This window comes from Lynx rufus, unplaced genomic scaffold (genome assembly GCF_022079265.1).
Source record: "Lynx rufus isolate CCGP_SWC_20201006 ecotype Redwood Valley unplaced genomic scaffold, mLynRuf1.p SCAF_11, whole genome shotgun sequence".
Taxonomy (NCBI): Eukaryota; Metazoa; Chordata; class Mammalia; order Carnivora; family Felidae; genus Lynx; species Lynx rufus.
In genome coordinates this window covers 35,302,319-35,320,695 of record NW_025814825.1, presented here as the reverse complement: position 1 = coordinate 35,320,695, position 18,377 = coordinate 35,302,319, and the positions used below count along the sequence as shown (strand labels likewise).

General features: G+C 43.0%; 1 protein-coding gene across 1 annotated transcript in view; it reads right to left on the bottom strand.

Annotated features, from left to right (window-relative positions):
* Positions 1–17,653, bottom strand: part of PLCE1 (phospholipase C epsilon 1) — a 321,538-nt gene extending 303,885 nt beyond the window's left edge. Inside the window, exon 1 of the mRNA XM_047072225.1 lies at positions 17,512–17,653. The gene's annotated coding sequence lies outside the window, so the exon portion shown is untranslated. The remainder of the gene's footprint in view (positions 1–17,511) is intronic.
* Between the last annotated feature and the right edge of the window lie 724 nt (positions 17,654–18,377).

The following is an 18,377-nucleotide window of genomic DNA, read 5'->3' as shown; positions in this document are numbered from 1 at the left end:
TCGATAAGGTGAATCAGCATTGGAGGGGAGGTATGTGTGTGTCAGGGAAGGCTTTTTTGAATGATTGAGACCTAAACTGAATTTAAAGTACAGAGGAAAGGCAGGTGGGAAAGAGTGAGCAGCCCAAGGTAAGGCACAGAATGGGAAGACCACATGTTGTGTTTAGGGAGCTCCAAGTAGTGAAAGCATTGGGTATTCACTGCCAGGGTGGCCGGGGTATTAGGAGACAGGTGGTGGCCAGAGAGGAAAAGATGCTGAGGGATGTACCCAAAGAAGTGTGTAGGTACACTTTCCTGTAAGTAGCAGATCAGAGCTGTTTTTCAGACATATATATGAAAGCCGTGTGGAGAAGAGCACACTCATTGGTCCAGCAGCCCCTAGGGTCAGTTTGGCTCGGCTAGGAGTAAAAAACAGGTGGAATGAAAAAGATCAACCAGTCTTCACTGTGTTGCAAGCAGAAAACCTGAGTTGGGAGGAGCTTGGCTTGAGGAACTGGAGAGATCCCAAGAAATTTCCCAGTCAGACTTGTGTCACATGCTAGAGGACACGGCTGCCTAGGTCTGTCTAGGTCATTGATTCAGGATTGCCTGTGGAGCCCTGCTCTTGGCAGTCTCGCCCTGGGACAGTGCAGCTTCCTGACACCCTGGCAGAGCCTCCCAGGTGCTGAGTCAGTGCTGAACAGAGGGAAGAGGAGAAAGAAGAACCGGTATGGTTCTCAGTGGAACCTCCTCTGAGTCCTGAGTGAAGGCAGCAGAAATGAAGAGAAGGAAATTATGGCCCTGGTGTTTCTGCATAAAATACTTATGCTCCAAATTTTCTCACTAGATGTGGTATGATTCAGAGCATCAAAGGCAGGTAAACCAGAGAAAGAGAGAGAGGGAGAGGGAGAGGGAGGAGAATGGCTGGGTTGGGATACAGCAGGTGTAGAAAAGCGTTCTTCTTCCTTCCTTTTTCCAGCTGTCCTTACACTGGAGCTGCCTCAGTCCCATGCACTCAAGAGAAAAGGGAATGATGAACCAGGGGGATATACTTTCAGAAGCTCCCAAGCGGGAATTCTAAACTTTGCATATTCATTTTGATAATATTTATAAAAAGAAAACCGTTCTCAAATTCAACCTACCCCCCCCCAAATTAATCACTCCACCTTTGGCTTGGACCTGGGGACAGAGGTGCAAGTCTCCATCTCATTAGCACAGGCTCACCTTTTCCCTTTCTCCCCTCTACTTCCAGCTCCTCCTGCTCAAGGCACTGAGAAGGCACTCAGCAAGTGGCTGAGTCTGACAAATTCCCTGTCATAAGGTTAATAGCATATTCACAGTTGACCCCTGGGGGATGTGCTTCTCATCAACCCCGACAGATTGCAAAGCCCTGGCTTACTATTTACCACCATATCCTAGTATCTACTGGGCAGTCTCGTGCACAGAACAAACAATAAATGTCTGTGGGATGGACAGGTGCAAAAGTTGGGAACATGGTATGTTCCATCAATAAGGGAATGATTAAATAAAACATAGTACATTCATACCCAGGAAAACAGATTTTTGTTTGTTTGCCTTTATGACTCAAATTTAGATAAATGTACCTGGAAAGAGTTTCAGAGCATACTGTTTCACTTTAAAAAATAAAAATTAAATTAAAGAACAAAATATTCTATGAGGTCACTTATATAAAACAAAACAAAACCACACACACACACAAACAAAGGTATATCTTTATGTGTATGCGTATGTATGACTATATAAACACATTAGGAAAGTTTGTAAGAACACTCACTGAACTTGTAACAGTGATAACTTCTAAAAAAGAAAGTCAGGGGTTAATGTTAATGGGGACTTTAACTGTGTTTATACATTGTTTACAATTCTTTCCAATCAATAATGTATTACTTGCATAATTTAAAATAAAGCATAATCTACAAATCAAAGACATAATGTTTTAAATCTGAAATTATTTTATGTGATTTTCTTCATCCTGTAAAACTTTGCTTGAATGAGTTAAAGAGCCTGAGGAAGTCAGTAGACCTAGTTCCCACTTGGGCAAGGGTTTATTTATCCTGCTTATCTCTAGTTAGAGCCAACAACGCTAATGATTCTGAATAGCACAGGCCACTCCTTGGCCGTCCCATCCACTCCCACCCACGACTTCAACTATCACCTCTATGTGGATGACTCCCAAACGCCTCTTTCCAGACACAGCCTCTCTCCACAAGCTGCAGTCCTGACTTTCCAACTTCCTGTTGGGTAGAGCCAACACCCCATGTACAAAACCAGACTCCTGTCCTCCTCCTCTCCCTAATTCAATTCTTTTGCCTAACTCCCTCCTTCCTATTAACTGTCATCTTCTTTTTCCCAGGAACCAAGAAAGGAAGTTTCCCATTCATCTTTAGCCCTCTTTATCCATATATCGACCCAGTTAACTGTTACATTCTAGTGATTTTTCAAAGAAATTCTTCCCAACTGTTAACTCCCTTCTGTTGTCACTGAAACCACATCAGATCAGGTCCTTTTTCACCCATAACCTGGACTAGGGGAATAGCCTTCTAAATGACCTCCTTGCTCCTGACAGCTTTGATCACCAGAGGAAAGAAACTTAAAAACAACAACAACAACAACAACAACAACAACAACAACAACAAATTAGTGTTAGATGCTTTTTCATATACCATCTCACATGGCTGCCTAGGTCATACAACAATCCCTAGTACAAGGTATTATTGTCCTAATTTTGGAGGTTTTAAAACTAAGGTTGAGAATTTGCAAGGTGATTTGCAAAAAGCCTCACAGCTATTAGTTGCTGGAATTTTGATCTGAACCCTTATCTGTTGATTCCAGAGCTCGTGGTTTTTCCACCACAGTTGGGAACTTCCATGGATCCTTACCTTCTAAAAGATAAAATACACACCTCTTAACCTGCCTTGAAGGCCTTCAACATTCTAGCTTCAAACCTAACTTTGTAACAGTATAGAGTACGCACCTGTCAAACACACTAATAATGTTTCACGTGCTTTATTTCATTTAATCCACCACAAATCTATGAGGTAGGTACGATGATTATGTTCATTTTATGGATTCAGAAACTGATGCAAAGTGAGATTAAAAATAGATTACTATGTTGGGGCGCCTGGGTGGCTCAGTCAGTTAGGTGTCTGACTTCGGCTCAGGTCATGATCTCACAGTTTTTGAGTTCGAGCCCCGCGTCAGGCTCTGTGTTGACAGCTCGGAGCCTGGAGCCTGCTTCGGATTCTATGTCTCCCTCTCTCTCTGCCCTACCCCTGCTTGCTCTCTGTCTCTCAAAACTCAATAAACATTAAAAAAAAAACAACTAAAGAAAATAGATTACTATGTAAATCAAAAATTATCTCAAAATAAAATTTAAAAAATAGCTCAATCAACATTACCCAGCTAGTAAAGCTGGATTTCAAACTGAGGTCTGTCTATCTAGAGAAATTTTTAGGACGCAGAATAACAGGTAATTCAGTTCATGCAATCAATCAACATTTGTCACAGGCTCAGTACTATGCTGGGGCTGGAGACAGGAGAAGTGAGCACTGACAGTAGTAGCTGCTCCTATGGAGCATATGCTCTATTGGGAAAGGCAGATATTGAAATGGGAAGGGGAAGCCCGCAGTGCTAAGAGACCATGGACTCAGAAGGAGTAGCCTTGGAGAGCTGAGGATATCGGTAAGTCAGTCACTGCAATAAGGAACATGGGAGAAATAGGTTTGGGAAAAGACTGAGCTCAATTTGAGACACAAGTTTTGGGAGGATGTCACACAGGCAGCTGGATATGCAGGTGTGGAGCTCAAGAAGAGCACAAAAAGATCTGGAACCATTGATGCAAAGGTGAAACACAACTCATGACAGTGGATTTAACCTAAGGAACCCCAGCATTTATGCAGGCAAACAAGGAAAGAGAGGCCTCAAAGGAGCCCCTGCCCACCTGGCTGACTAACACTCTCCTGTGAACAAACCTTCTGAGGACTGCTTCACCTTTTCCCAAGCAGGAACACCTTTCCCTTCTTTCTATCAAGCCACACCATGCCTCAGTTAAGCCCTCACCTTGTACCAGAAGACTCCAACCCAGAGCTTCCTCTCCTGGACTCAAGTCATGGAACAAATGGCCAGAGACTCCACCGTTTCTTTGTAAGGATACTGAAAATTTCAACTATTTGTGCCCTATGTCTCCCTAACTGAACTGAAAGCTCTTTAATGACAAATCACTGGTTTCAAATTAGGAATACAGTTAATCCTCTTTACAGAACCAATCAATAGTAGTCAATTCCAAAAAAAAAAAAAAAGTGTAATAAAGCAGTAAATCAATAGCCGAGCATTTATGTAAACTAGTTACTCCAGAAGGACCGGAATGCCTTCCTCAATACAACAGCAACCAGCATCCTGGGCATGCTCTCAAGTTTTCCCCTGAGCCTCTACACTGAATAGAGCCAGTCACAAGGTGACCTCTTCTTGTGAATTTCTAGTCTGTTCCTTGGAATGTGCCATGTTCTTTAGGCTTAGCAGCCCTTGCTTCCAGAATCCTTCAAGTTGAAAAAAAAAAATGTCTTCCAAAGGGAAGAAATGAGGGTGAAAATGATTTGCTCAAGGAAACACCAAGTAGCAGCCCAAGAAGCATCTTTCCCATGAGTCAAGCCACAGTTTTAACCAAGCCCCTTTAACAAAATCTTGTCATATTTTATGGCTCATAAATGATCCCTCACTCATAAGGTTTACACTACCCTTCCATACATAAATAAATGTCCGAGCTATAAAGGGAGAGAGTTAGTAACTTCTTGTTTCACAAATCACAGAAACTGTCAGGTTCTCACCCGCATTATCACCTGGCTCAGGTAAGCCCAGGTTAGGCAGCAGCTTTGGGGGTATTGCTCATCCCATCGGCAAGCACAGTTGCTGACACACAGGAGTGACTCAACGTGACCTCTGTGAATATGAGTGATGAATGGATGAGAAAAGAAGTTTGGGAAAAAACAAAACTGTAGAAAAGAATGAGGAGGCAGGCAATGAAGGGTGACATGTAAGTAGCAAGAGTGAGAAGAGACAACCAACCACCCCCTACATCTGAGGCTCAGACTCTCCCCAACTTCTCCACAAAGACACCAACACAGTAGCAACATTTCGGGGTCAGTGTCTCAATCCTACAGCTGTGAAATACACACTTAACAGTATTCACCATTTAGTATTTTTAAGTTTTGTAACTGCCTTCTTTATTTCTCTTCATGTGCCTTAGGAACACTTTTTTTTTTAACCTTTCAGCTAAATTAAGCCTTGACACTGAAATTGACAACTACTAGATTCTTAGGCAATCATGCAGCCCAAGCTCGTCCTTTGGGTTTGCCTCAGTGCTGCTTTAACATCCCATTGCTCCAGAAAAGATCTGTCTTTGGTGTCTGGTATCCTCAGGGATGGTGCCTAACCCTCTAATGGCAGAGTTCCCATTCTGCCTATCTTATGAGAGACACAAAGAAGCATGAGTGTCCCCAGTATTTAAAAAAAAAAAAAAAAAAAAAAAAGAGCATTGATCGCATTTTCACAACACAGGAAGAGCCCCAGTTAACCCATCTCTGATATACACTTTATCCTAATTACTTTGCCACACAAACAGCATCTCTAGCTCCTCACCATATTGGAGGCTGCCCCTCTCACTCTCAGGAAAGCACAGGGTGGTCTCCTGGAATCCAGTCTATGCATACCCAGGAGCAGCAGCTAATTTTAACAGCAGCCTTTGATGACCATGGCTAAAATCTAGCTAAAAAGAATTCCAAAGTACAATCCAAATGGGTTCTAGATTAACCTCTATCTTAGAGATATAATTCATTAATACAATGATAATAAATTGCCACAACAAGACTGCAAGCATGGTTTAATGGTAGATTTGTTAATGTAATGTAACACAGCAGTAGGTCAAATGTGAAAAAAGCATTAAATCACCTCAAAGATTACCCTTTTGGCATGTGACATAATGCAACTTCCTTTTATTTATTTTTTAAAATATGTGACTACAAAATTACTTTCTCAAAGTGATTTAAGCTTTTTAAAAACAAAAGACAATGTTATATTTCTTAGTGAATATGAAAAGCATTTCCATTAAAGTCAGGATTAAATTAAAAGGTCTATGATCCTTACTCTTAGTTAATAATACTCTGGAATTTCTGATTCACAAGAGAAATAATCATTACTTGTGGATAATACAATTCTCCACCTAGAAAGCTCAAGAGAATCAGCTAAAAGATTAAGATGATTGAATAAAAAACATTTTTTAAAAATAAGAGAAATATAATATGAAGGTTACTACAAAACTTAACTGAGAGACATTTGAGTAAACGAGTAAATTAAGAAACATACTGAAAGGATAAAGAAGATGTGGTATATGTATACAATGGAATATTGCTCAGCCATAAAGAAGAATGAAACATGGTCATCCAACATGGATGGACCTAGAGGGCCTTACGCTAAGTTAGATAAGTCAGACAGAGAGAGACAAGTACTATATGATTTCACTTGTACATGGAATCTAAAAAACAAAACAAATAAACAAACAAACAGACCCTTAAATACAGACAACAAACTGGAGGTGGGGGGACAGATGGGTGAATTAGATAAAGGTGATTAAAAAGTATAAACCTCCTGATATATAATAAATAAGTCTTAGGGATGAAAACTACAGCATAGGGAAGATAGTCAATAATATTGTAATAACGTTTATGGTGACAGATGGTGATGACACATTGTAATGAGCATTGAGTAATGTACAGAATTGTCAAATCAATACATTGCACAATTAAAACTAATATAACATTATATGTAAATTATACTTCAGTGATAAATTTTTTTTAGAAAAGAAAAATAAACATACCAGAATGTAAAGACTAATTACTATAAAGACATTCATTCTTCTTGAATTAATATATAGATTTATTTCAATCCCAGTCAGAATCTCAGTGGATTTTTGAGATTTGACAAAATGTCTCAAAATTTAATTTGCAATAAAAAGCAAAAAATAGTAATAATAAAGAAAATTTGAATAGCTATAATGAGAGAGAACTTTCTTTATGAGATACTAATATATAAGGCTAACATAAATAAAACAGTGAGGTACTCAAGCATTTGAAGATAGATTATCTTATGCCTGAAACTAACTTTAGAATATACAAAATGAGATTAGAAGTTGCCTAGGATTATCCAATGTATGTATTATTGAGGGAAATTATATAAGGAATATAAGTATATATGAGGAATAAATATATTATTAAGGAAAATTAAGTATTTAGAAAACAGGTTAGATCTTCAGCTAATAATATGTAAAAAAAAAAAACTTATTCCAAATGAAAATTTGAATGTAAAATGCCCCTGAAAAGCTAGGGGCACCTGGGTAGCTCAGTCACTTAAGCTCTGACTTCCACTCAGGTCATGATCTCACAGCTCATGGGTTCAGCCCAAATCAGGCTCTGTGCTGACAACTCAGAGCCTGGAGCCTGCTTCGGATTCTGTGTCTCCTTCTCTTCTGCCCCTCCCCTGCTCACACTCTGTCTCTCTTTCCTTCAAAAATAAATAAACACTAAAAAAAATTTTTTTTAAAGCCTGAAAAGCTAAAAAATATAATCATAGAAAATAGATAAAGACTACAAATTTAAAGGCCATGGAAGTAATTATCAGGAAGGACTAGATCTGCCTGGTCATATGGAAATTAAAATTTTCTATATGTTAAAAAACATGCTAAACATTTCAAAAATATGATATTTCATTAATATATATAGTATCCCATAGTGGGGGTAAACATAATCTGCTTAATTATGCTTAACAAAGTTAGGTGAAAACTTATAAAACATGAAAACATGATCTCAATTTGGGGAAAAAAAAAAAAAAACAGGAAAAAAAACCCTAGAAAGCCATGAACCAAATGTTAGTAATTACTCTAGACAATAGAATTGTGGTTGATTTTTGGACTTTTTCTTTATCATACTTCTCTCTATTTCCCAAAATAAACATATTGTTTTGCAATCAAGAAAAAATGCTAACTTTGAGCCCCGCATCAGGCTCTGTGCTGACAGCTTGGAGCCTGAAGCCTGCTTCAGATTCTGTGTCTCCCTCTCTCTCTGACCCTCCCCCACTCACACTCTGTCTCTCTCTCTCTCTCAAAAATAAAATAAACATTTAAAAAATTAAAAAAAAAAAAAGAAAAATGCTAGTTGAGAGAAACAGCAGCAAGTGACAAAGACAGGAAAATACTTACAAAAATATAGGATGCAGGAATGTTATATTCTTAATTCATGAAGAAGTCTCAAGTTAAAAAAAGATAAATGGACAAAAATGACAATTAAACAACCAAAAAAGCACAATGATGTGTTATATATTTATCAATATGTATATTTATTTCTAGTAAGCAAAGAAATGCACAAACTATGAAACACCAAGTCTAGTATCTTTCACTGACATCCACTGGAAAGACTACTCTAGTATATCAGAAGTAGAAGCACAAATTGGTACAACCTTTTTGGAGAGCATTTTGGCAGTACGTATCAGGGGTCTCTAAAAATTCTACACTTTGATTTGTGGTATTTCCACTTCCAGGGACTCTGTGCTAAAGACAGAATGAGAGTTCTAGGCAATGGAGAGGTATTTAAATAGAAAAAAAATCAGGGATCAACAGCAAAATTTCCAGCAGTAGGGGAATGGATAAGCCCTCCATGGGACCACACGATAGAATGAGACCCAACCACTGAAATCAAAGTTTGGAAACACCAAATGATGTGGAAACATCTTTTGTTGTTGTTGTTGTTGTTGTTGTTAATTTTATTTGTTTATTTTGAGAGAGACAGATAAAGTGTGAGAAGGGGAGGGGCAGAGAGAGACAGACAGAGAGAGGGAGAGAATCCCAAGCAGGTTCCATGCTGTCAGCTCTGAGCCTGATGTAGGACTTGAACTCATGAAGCCATGAGAAATGACCTGAGCCGAAATCAGGGGTCAGATTCTTAACTGACTAAGCCACCCAGCCGCCTCTAATGTGCAAACATCTTAATGATGGACTGTTAGGCAAAGAACCCAGGATTCAAAATTGAGTATTATATATCTACAGTATGGTCTTAATTCTGTTTGAAACAAACGTCTCAGTTTTGCCACTCCCCAGCTAGGTGGCTTTGATCAAATCCTTGAGTCTCTCAAGGAGATCAGTTCTTTCAACTTTAAAAGTAAGAGGGAGACAATTGGACCCCTCCTTTCTAGCCCTCAATTTTCACTGTTGGATGACATAGCACATAATAAAAAAGTAATAAACAAGTCATAAATGGGTATATAACATCTGCATTAACAATTAAAAATTTTAAAAAATAATAAGTAAAAGAATTGTAGTTGTTAAAATTGTTTGGATTAAAGATTTTTTTTTTAATTAGTATATCCTAAATAGGTGACATATTTTAGATCTGTGCTAAGATAGTGATAATTCATTAGAACTATACGGTGTGGCTAGAAATAAGCACACTCTTATCCTCTGTAACTAATTTGATCTGGGCTTGCCTGCCTGAGTGGGGAACACACTTCACCTGTTGTCAGCCATCCCATGACTTGGCATTGGTGAGGCCCCGCCCATTCTCAGTCAGCAAGGGGGTGGTCATGGGAGAACCTGCAAGGCTGTCTGACTGCTATGTTGCATAGTGGATGATGGTCACTTTTTTGGAGTTCTTTTTGTAAATTTCTTTAGCTTCTGTGTATATTAGCTCAAGAAATTCTTACCTTCCTCTGTTAGGTTCAAATAATAATTGAGCATATTTCTTTCACAACCGCCTGGAGCTTTACCAATCCCTCCCACTATGAATTGTAAAACCATGCCGGAGGCACGATGAAAGAAAAACCTCAAACACAGTAAACCAGGCTGAGTTAGGGACTATTGAGCCTGCTGAGTGGCAAAGAAGTGAATCTGAATCTGCTCAGACCCCAGCAGTTAACAAAACTGCAGACAGAGTGAGGTTTATGCTTTGCCCTATCATCCAAATTCATTCTGCCTTGGGGCGGGGGGGGGGGGGGGGGGGGAGGAACACATTTCATGCCAAAAGTTTTTAACTTCTGTGAATTTTAACCACCTCTCTGAAATTGACAAACCAGACTGCCAGAGAGGGCTTCAATTCTCCCAGGCAAACAAACCATAGGTGAAAATATGTTCATCAATGAAATCTGAGTTCATGTTATTAATAATAACAAATGAATTGAAACCTCTTTAGAAATGACAGTAACTTGAACCAAATCCAGTGATATCCAAATTAAACTGTTATATGATATTTTAATCCCAGATGTGTATAGTATATACTCAGTCACATGTGTTTTTCCCAGTGATTTTTTTCCATTCCCTGGATTTTCCATAGTCAGTGATATTATATAGTTTAAACCTAAAATGAAGTCATCAAAACAGAGTCTCTCCTTGCTTCTGCCTCTTCCTTAATTCTGAATATTGCAGCCCTACTGTTTTATTATTATAATGCAGTTGTTCTTATAAGGCATTAAAAACATATAAATGATCATTGCGTTTTGTTGTATCTCTGGACTTATAAGGACTCATAATCAGCCCCTCTTAAGGGAGACTTACCAGTACTTTTATAAATGGATCACATTTTCTTGGGGCCACCAGAGCAGATCACGCCACAGAGCGTGCAGCAATGCCACCACTAAGTAGATAATGGCACTGACCAGCACTGTGTGACCAATAACCCTGTCAAGCTTAGCCACCCCGTTTATGTTTACATTTTGTTAAGTCCTAAGGGTAGAGAGGAAAGGATTCAACAGTGTTCAGTCTGTATTATGGACCAAATGCCTTGGAGAAGAAAAAGGGAGGAGACTGGAGTTTCATTTTGCTCCTCTCATCCCAGCCCTTACATCTGGCAGGCAGGGGAGGAAAGAAGAAATGTCTTGCAAATCCTAAAAGTAGCAGAGACCCTGCTTCCTGGCAGAGGGCAGTGAGGCCTCAGAGACCTTGAGGAGGCGAGGCTGCTGTAGAGGCAGCCTCAAGTTACTGCACCTGAAGTCACCTGCAGTCAGGGACAATGGAAAGCTCAGTGGTAACCAGGCAGAGAGAGGAGGAACAGCAGACCTCCAGCTGCAGCCCCGTAGGAGAGCAGAACCCTGTGAAGACACAAGGCTAGCTTCTTCTTCTATTGTGTCATTGATCCTGAGAGCTAGTGTTTGTTGAATTTTTATTGTGAATCAGGCACTGTTCTAAGCCCTTTGCATGAATCATCTCATTTATTATGTAGATTCTATTGCCCCTCCCATTACATACATGAGGAAGTTTAGGTCCCAATAGACGAAGGTTATGCAGATTGTATATAAGTAGTAGAGCTGGGATATAAACAGATCTAAGCAACATGTATCCAAATCCCAAATTTGTAAAATGCAATTAGAGAAAATACAGAGTTATATATCTTGCACATCCAAGTCTCTGGGCTAAAGGTCTTCAGAGTGCCTTAACATGCAGGTTGGTTCCTCTCAAACTTCTCTGCCCCTCTAGCAATAGAACTGCCCTTCCAGGACAAATCTAAAGCAGAACTTCAATATATAAATAAAATTAATAAGAGCAAGGCTGCAGGGCAGAAGCAGGGTGAAGGGCTGAGGTCTTCTCCTACCATATCCTTCACCTGGCGGAGGCCCCAAACACTCCTGGAACATAGTTTGAAAACCACTGGTTTCGACCAATACCACTCTGAATTATGTGCTTGAGAGACAAAAGCAGCACAGCTAGAAAACCAACAATAGCCAGCTAAACCAAAGGAAAAAGGCAAAAATAACCCTCCCCCTGGCCCCAAGAGTCACAGTGGTACCTCACTATCCCCTGACACTAACCATCTCAAGTTTGAGCACTTGAGGGGCCAGAAGAAGGTGGAATTCAGGGTTGGAGCAGAGAGTCAGGAATGAGGCAAATCCAATAAACAGGCAGAGGTGGGAAGCAGAGCCAACAGGACTCCTGGGCCAGCGGTCTGTGGTGAGTGAGCGAGGCTGCTGTAAGAACAGAGGTGGGAACGAGAGGGAGGCCTGCACAAGAACTGCTCCTAGCATCGGCGTCCTCCGGCTATGAGACGGCAATGGCAAAAACTCACCGAGCACTTCAGTACCAGGCTTTTGGGGCAATGGGGGGACTACACTGCCCTCCTTCTCACTGATTCAAATACTCTTTTCCTTCCATACAGTAACATACTATTCAGGGGCTGATACTGTCAGACTAAGCAGACAGAAATGCCTGCTTTCGGGGAGTAGTGTGGGTAACACTTAAGAGCGTCAGACTGCTTGGCATCACACTCTAGCTCTGCCACTACTAACTGTGTAACCTCGGGAAAGTTACTGAACCTCTCGGTGCCTCAGTTTCCTCTTCTCTGATCTGAACACAAAAGCACCTATCTCAGCAGGCGGCTGTGAGGATGACAGGTTAATACACGTAAAGTACCCAGCAAGGTTTGCACTAGGTATTGGCTGTTATCGTTCCCTTATTAGGAGAGCTTTTGTTTCTGCACCCAACCACTTTCTGGTTTCTCTTCCATGCCATATTAGTTTCTTATTGTTGCTGTGATAAATTGCCACAGTTTCTGTGGCTGTAACAACACAAATTTGTTATCTTACAGTTTTGAAGGTCAGAAGTCTAAAATGGGTTGGTAGGGCTGCATTCCTTCTGGAGGCTCTAGGGAAGAATCCATTTTCTTGCCTTTTCCAGCTTCTAAGAGGCCTGCATTCCTTGGCTCATAACCTCTACCTCCTACTAGAGACTCTGATCCTCTTGCCTCCCTTTTATAAGGACCCTCTTGATCAGACTAGGCCCACCCAGATAATTTCCTCATCTTAAAATCTTCAATTGCATCTGCTCAGTCCCTTTTGTCATGTAAAGTAACATATTTATAGGTTCTGGGGATTAAGACTTGGACACCTTTAGGCGACTATTGGAATTATTCAGCCTACGACACATGCCTCTCCAAAGTCTAAAACTGCACACTGGCAAGGCTAAGGTAGACCCAGAGGGCAAGAACAATAATATTAGTAGCTAACTTTTTGAGCACTATGTACCTGGCACTATGCAAAGTGCTTTAAGTGCTTTAATATCTTACTCAGGTCTCACAGCAACCCTGTAAAATTACTACCCTACAGAAAGGATAATTTCTTGTCTAAGGTTGTACAGCTAGTAGGTGGTAAAGCCTATGTAAACCAGGTAAGTTTGATTCTAGCGTCCTTGTATTTCACCAATAGAATACCTTTTCCCTACACCTTAAGCTATTATAACTTAGGGGGAGGGGAAACGGGTTGCACCATGACAATCAGGGGCCTCAGAGACTGTGCCATAAAAGGCAAAATGCTCCCTAGATACAGAGAGACAGGGGTCCTGCATAGAGCCCATACTAAAAGATCCACACAAATAGTGAAGCACTCAGAACATTTTATTATACTCAAAGGAGAAACCTTGGGATTAATTAAGAATTTCTTCAAGTATACCCAGGAAGGGACCACTTAGTCTTGCCACCACTTGGGGAGGGAAAGTGAAAAGCCCATTGCCGACCCTGGGCCAGGTCTGCAGTTCTAGTCAACCTCCAAAAAGAAGATAGGAATTCACAGTCTCCTGTGAAGAGACTTCCAACTGAGTCACACGGATCCAGATCCTCTGAAAGCATACCAGGAAGTCTCAGAACCCCTGTAGGCCACCAGAGTGGCCCTACCAGTGTTCAGCAGTCAGTATACACCAGGACCAAACCATCCCCCCTGCCTTCTACCCCATAACAGTTATGAGTATATAACCTGCCACATGCCACTGGTTTCAACAAGGGCCCAATAATTTTACCAATACCATGATGAATGGCCTCTTTTTCTATCAGTTCTTACACGGTGAATGGCTCAAATTTTCTATCAGTTCCTACATGGTGAATGGCTCAAAATCAACTATGATGGGCACAAGGTGGAAAGGGGAAAGGCAAACAACTGCTAAGCACACGTGGTTTAACTAACCATTCATAGCATCTCAACCTCAACTGCTAAACTATTTAGCCACAGCCCTACCTGAAACTTTCTAATCAGCTGAGTTATACCTATCTGGCTTCACCCAGCCAAAAAAAAGTGGCCATTTGTTTGTTCTGAGTGACGAGACCAGAGGCTGATGCAGAATAGCACAGTGGTCAAGGGAATGGACTCTGAAGCCAGCCTGCTCTGACTGCCTCCTGGCTCTGGCACTTTCTTGCTATGACCCATGAAAGTTACTTAACCTTTTAGGTCCCGGGTTTCCCCATCTTTAAGATGCATATGATAATGGAGGTCCATACTGCTTTATCCAAATCAGAAGATTTTTGGTTTTTATAATGTTAAGACAGTACCGTGTGCCATATATTACATAACACTGTTGGTAGGATCCACAGCAAACATGTCCATTCTTTCTGAAATAAGAATGTATGAACAGTTCTCACCAGGTGAGAAAAATAAAGACTACCTCATGTCAAGTCAGACCAAATTTTGTAGCCAAACTTATGAAAACCAGTTTTCAGAGCTTGTTTTGATTTTAGAATTGCAGGTAAGGGATAACACGTCTCTGGCACTTGCTGCCTAAAGTTCGAATGAAATGAGTTAATAGATGTAGAGTACTTAGAACACTACCTGGAATGTCGTAAGCTCTGCAGAAGTGTTACCAACAACAACTGTTACCATGATTTGCATCTAAATAGATTTGCTAGAGCATTATAAACAGGAACATTTTAATTTATGACTAAATTTGGTTCAGAAATCAGTACCTTGGCGATGAACAGGCATGAACCCTTTAGAACAATATTCCAGGACAGGATTTCTGAAATGATAGAAATGTCCTGTATCTTAATTGTCTGGTAGAGCAGCAACTAGCCACATGTAAGTACTGAGCTCTTGAAATGTGGCTCATTAATTTCATTTAATTCTAACTAATTTGAATTTAAAGCCAAGAGCCATATGTGGCTTGTGGCTACCATACTGATGGCACAGCTATAGAGGGCTAGGATCCAACCTGGCCCATGAAAACCTATTTAAGCCATAACACAGATGAAATATAGCTTTAGTAAATGTAAGCCTGAGTCCTGCACCCTGAGAGCAGAGAAGACCACATGATGCTGAAGAGAGTCTTCTCTTCCTTTCTAGGCCTTGTGCTTGGCCCATGGCACAGTACATCTTTGACATCATCTTTACCCTCCCCACTTCTCCATCTCCAACTCCCTTTTTGGGGATCCCACATAACTTGTCCACATGCTTCTCTAAGCCCCATCATACCTCCCAGGCCTTCTACCACAGTGCCATGCTCCCTATCACCTGCCTTCCCTCTCTCCAACCAAATTCCCACTTGCTCAATGCCAAGATGTCAACCAAATGTGAGCAGGAAAGCAACTTGATCAAACAAGCCACTATTACTTTCTCTAACAGCTTCCCTATGTTTCCTTCTAAATCCAGAAGCACTTAATTGTTGTGTTCCCCAGGAATCCCCCTCTCCTCCCACCCACCCCCAGCAGAGGTAGCCCAGCCAGAGAGAGAGGAGTCTGGGCTGAAGCAGCTGTTGTCCTCCGTAGGCTGCCTGCCAGCCAGGTGTGTGGCAGTTGGGGACTGCCAACACACACACATGCAGAGCGGGCTCGCTCTGTGCAAATATCTCCTCCTGCCCAAGCATGAGAAACATTCCCTGCTCTCTGCTCTAAAAAAAACATCATGCACAATTCTTTCCAATTATCCTTTATTCATTTAGAAATTTGTAAGTAACAAATTGCACATTAAATTCATTTTTTTTTAAGTACACGACAAAAACCCAGAAGAGACTGTGACTAAGAACAGTTGCAAATAAAAAAGAAAACCAACCACCTTCACTGGAATCTAGCTTCACCACAACCCACTTGAGCATGGAATTTTTAATGACACAGGTCAACCTTGGAGCACATCCAAGGAGCTTATGTTACTAGAAGGACTGGAAGAACGTCCCTACAGCTCAGTCTCACCTCTTACTTGGTCCCAAGGCATGGACCAAAGATAATTACTATGCATGGCTCCTAGGTATAAAGAAAATTTCCTCTGTCGGCCTGTAAATGGAGGACACATAAATGGTAAATATTATGTTTTTCAATATATCCTTTCATTTATACTATCTTCTCCAAAGTAAAGATTTGAATCAAAGAACAAAAGTCTTAACATTTAATAGCAGCCCACAATTATTTCACAGGGCCTTCTAGTCGCAAGCACTGTGCTAAGAAAGCCACCATTAATGCCTTCAGTAGGAAAAATGAGACTTGCACATAAATAACTCTGGAAGAAAAGAAAGGTCGGGAAGGTAAAATGCTGCAGGAATCCCAGCAGCGGCAGGTTGACTATTTGGGGCTGGGGTTACCTGGGATGGCCTCACAGCAGCAACAAAACTCAGTCTGAAGGATGGTTAGGATTTAGAATGGTGAAAAGGGGCAGGAAGGGCATTTGGGAAGAGGAAAGGACATTTCTAGCTGACAGCATCATCAGGCATTCTTTAGAAAGTATTCGTGAAGACATGGCTGCATACATCATCCAGAGATAGTTCAACTCCCCTTCTCCCGCAGGGACACACTGTGGACAGTATCTATGGGGTCACCTTCACCAACCACCCAAGAAAGGTTTTCAAAAATTCTCCCTAGTGGGTCCAGCATTCTTGGCCTCCCCTGTGCCCATTCTGCGGTCGAGGCCCCACCCTATTCTACCAGGGGTGCCGACAAGAAACACAAGGAAAAGTGCCTAATCTTGCAAGGATATAAAAGATCTACCAGCAAATTCTGCATAAATGCAACTACAATTATGAACAGCATGCAAATAAAACTTTCCGATGAAGTGAATCTCCCATAACATCTCTTCAGGGAGCTAGTGAAAATGATGCTGATAAATCTTTAAACGATGAATCTTTCTTACACGGAACAATTGGTTGAGTCGGTTGAACCCACTGTCTCATGAATTAAACACCAGGCAAGGATTAAAAAAAAAAAAAAACCCATACAATTTATACTGCGCATTTGTTATTAGCCACAACGGCGGGCTTCTGGCTCTATGTTACTCATTATCGCAGCACTAGAGAACATTTTAAAAGACGTGGCCATCCCAGTTACCAGTTAAAGTGAGCCCAGGTCCAACATGGGATTTTCTAGGACTTGATGTAGCTCAGTCTCTCCAGGAACTATCTCGTGGGCACCTTCCTTGAAATCCTGTTGCTAGGTGCCGCCTCAAAGAGAACTTATGTTTTCCCTCCATGGGCTGGCCGCCTCCACAAGCATACAGAAAACGCGGCGGAGACCGAGGCAAACGTGTGAGGGCAGCGAAGTCGGCGCTCAGGGTGCCCTCGGGCCGGAGTGGCCCGCGCGCCCTCGGAGCCCGGCCTCGGGTCGCCCGGGTGGGGGCGGGGCCCGGGCCCCCGCGCCAGGTACGGACCTACGCGGCCGCCCTCGCGGATCCGCGGGGGTAGCACAGAAAGCGCCCACCTCTCCCCGGCGCCAACCTCGGGAACCGAGCCACACGGTCGCCTCCTCACCTCTGCTCGTCGGGCCAGTCGCGCCGCACCGAGTCCCCAAGTGCAGCGTCCCCTCTGGGACGCGCCTGTCGCTAGCGGCGTCGGGTGTCCCCGCTACCGTGTGTCAGCGGCGGAGCGGGTGCCAGCGGCGCGCCACAGCCACAGGCAAGTGCCCGGGAGGCAGAGCCCGGGGCGCGCCGCCCGCCCTCCCGCCCGCCGCGCTCTAGCGTGTGCGCCCCCGCGGGCGCCGCTCCCTTGCTCCGCGCCCCTGGGCTCTGCGCGCTGCCGGGACGGCACGGCGGCGCGGGCGGCAGCGGGGGCCCCCGCCCTGGGCCGGCCTTTCCCAGAACTCGCCCGCCCCGGGTGAGAGGCCGCGAGCGCCGCCGCGGGCCCCCGGGCGGCCGGGGGAGCGGCCTGAGGCGGGGCCCGCCCCCGGCAAGGGCCGCGCGGAGCAGGCGGGGGCGAGGGGCGGACCCGGCCGCCACCCCCGCCCGGGAGGCCAGCCGCGAGACCCCCGCTCGGCCTCGGGCCCCGCGGGCTGGCGGCAGCCCGGGGCCCAGGCGGGGGCGGGCGAGAGCGCTGCCGGGCCGCCCGGCTGTGGGGAGGCGGGAACTCTGGGCATCCCAGGCCGCGGGAACTTTAGCCCACACCTTCTCCCCGGGGACCTGCCCTGTTTGACACTTCTGGAAACTGAGGCTCGTGGCGGATAGGTCGCTTGACCCAGGTTACTCTGGTAAATGGAAGCACCAAGTGTCGAACCCCGTCAGTCAGTCATTAATTTAACAGGTTTTACTGAGCACCATACCGGGCCTGGCGCCGTGCCAAGCTCCGGAAATACTCCTTTTACTGGTAATAGTGGCCATTCAGGTCCGTGGACTCCAAATCCA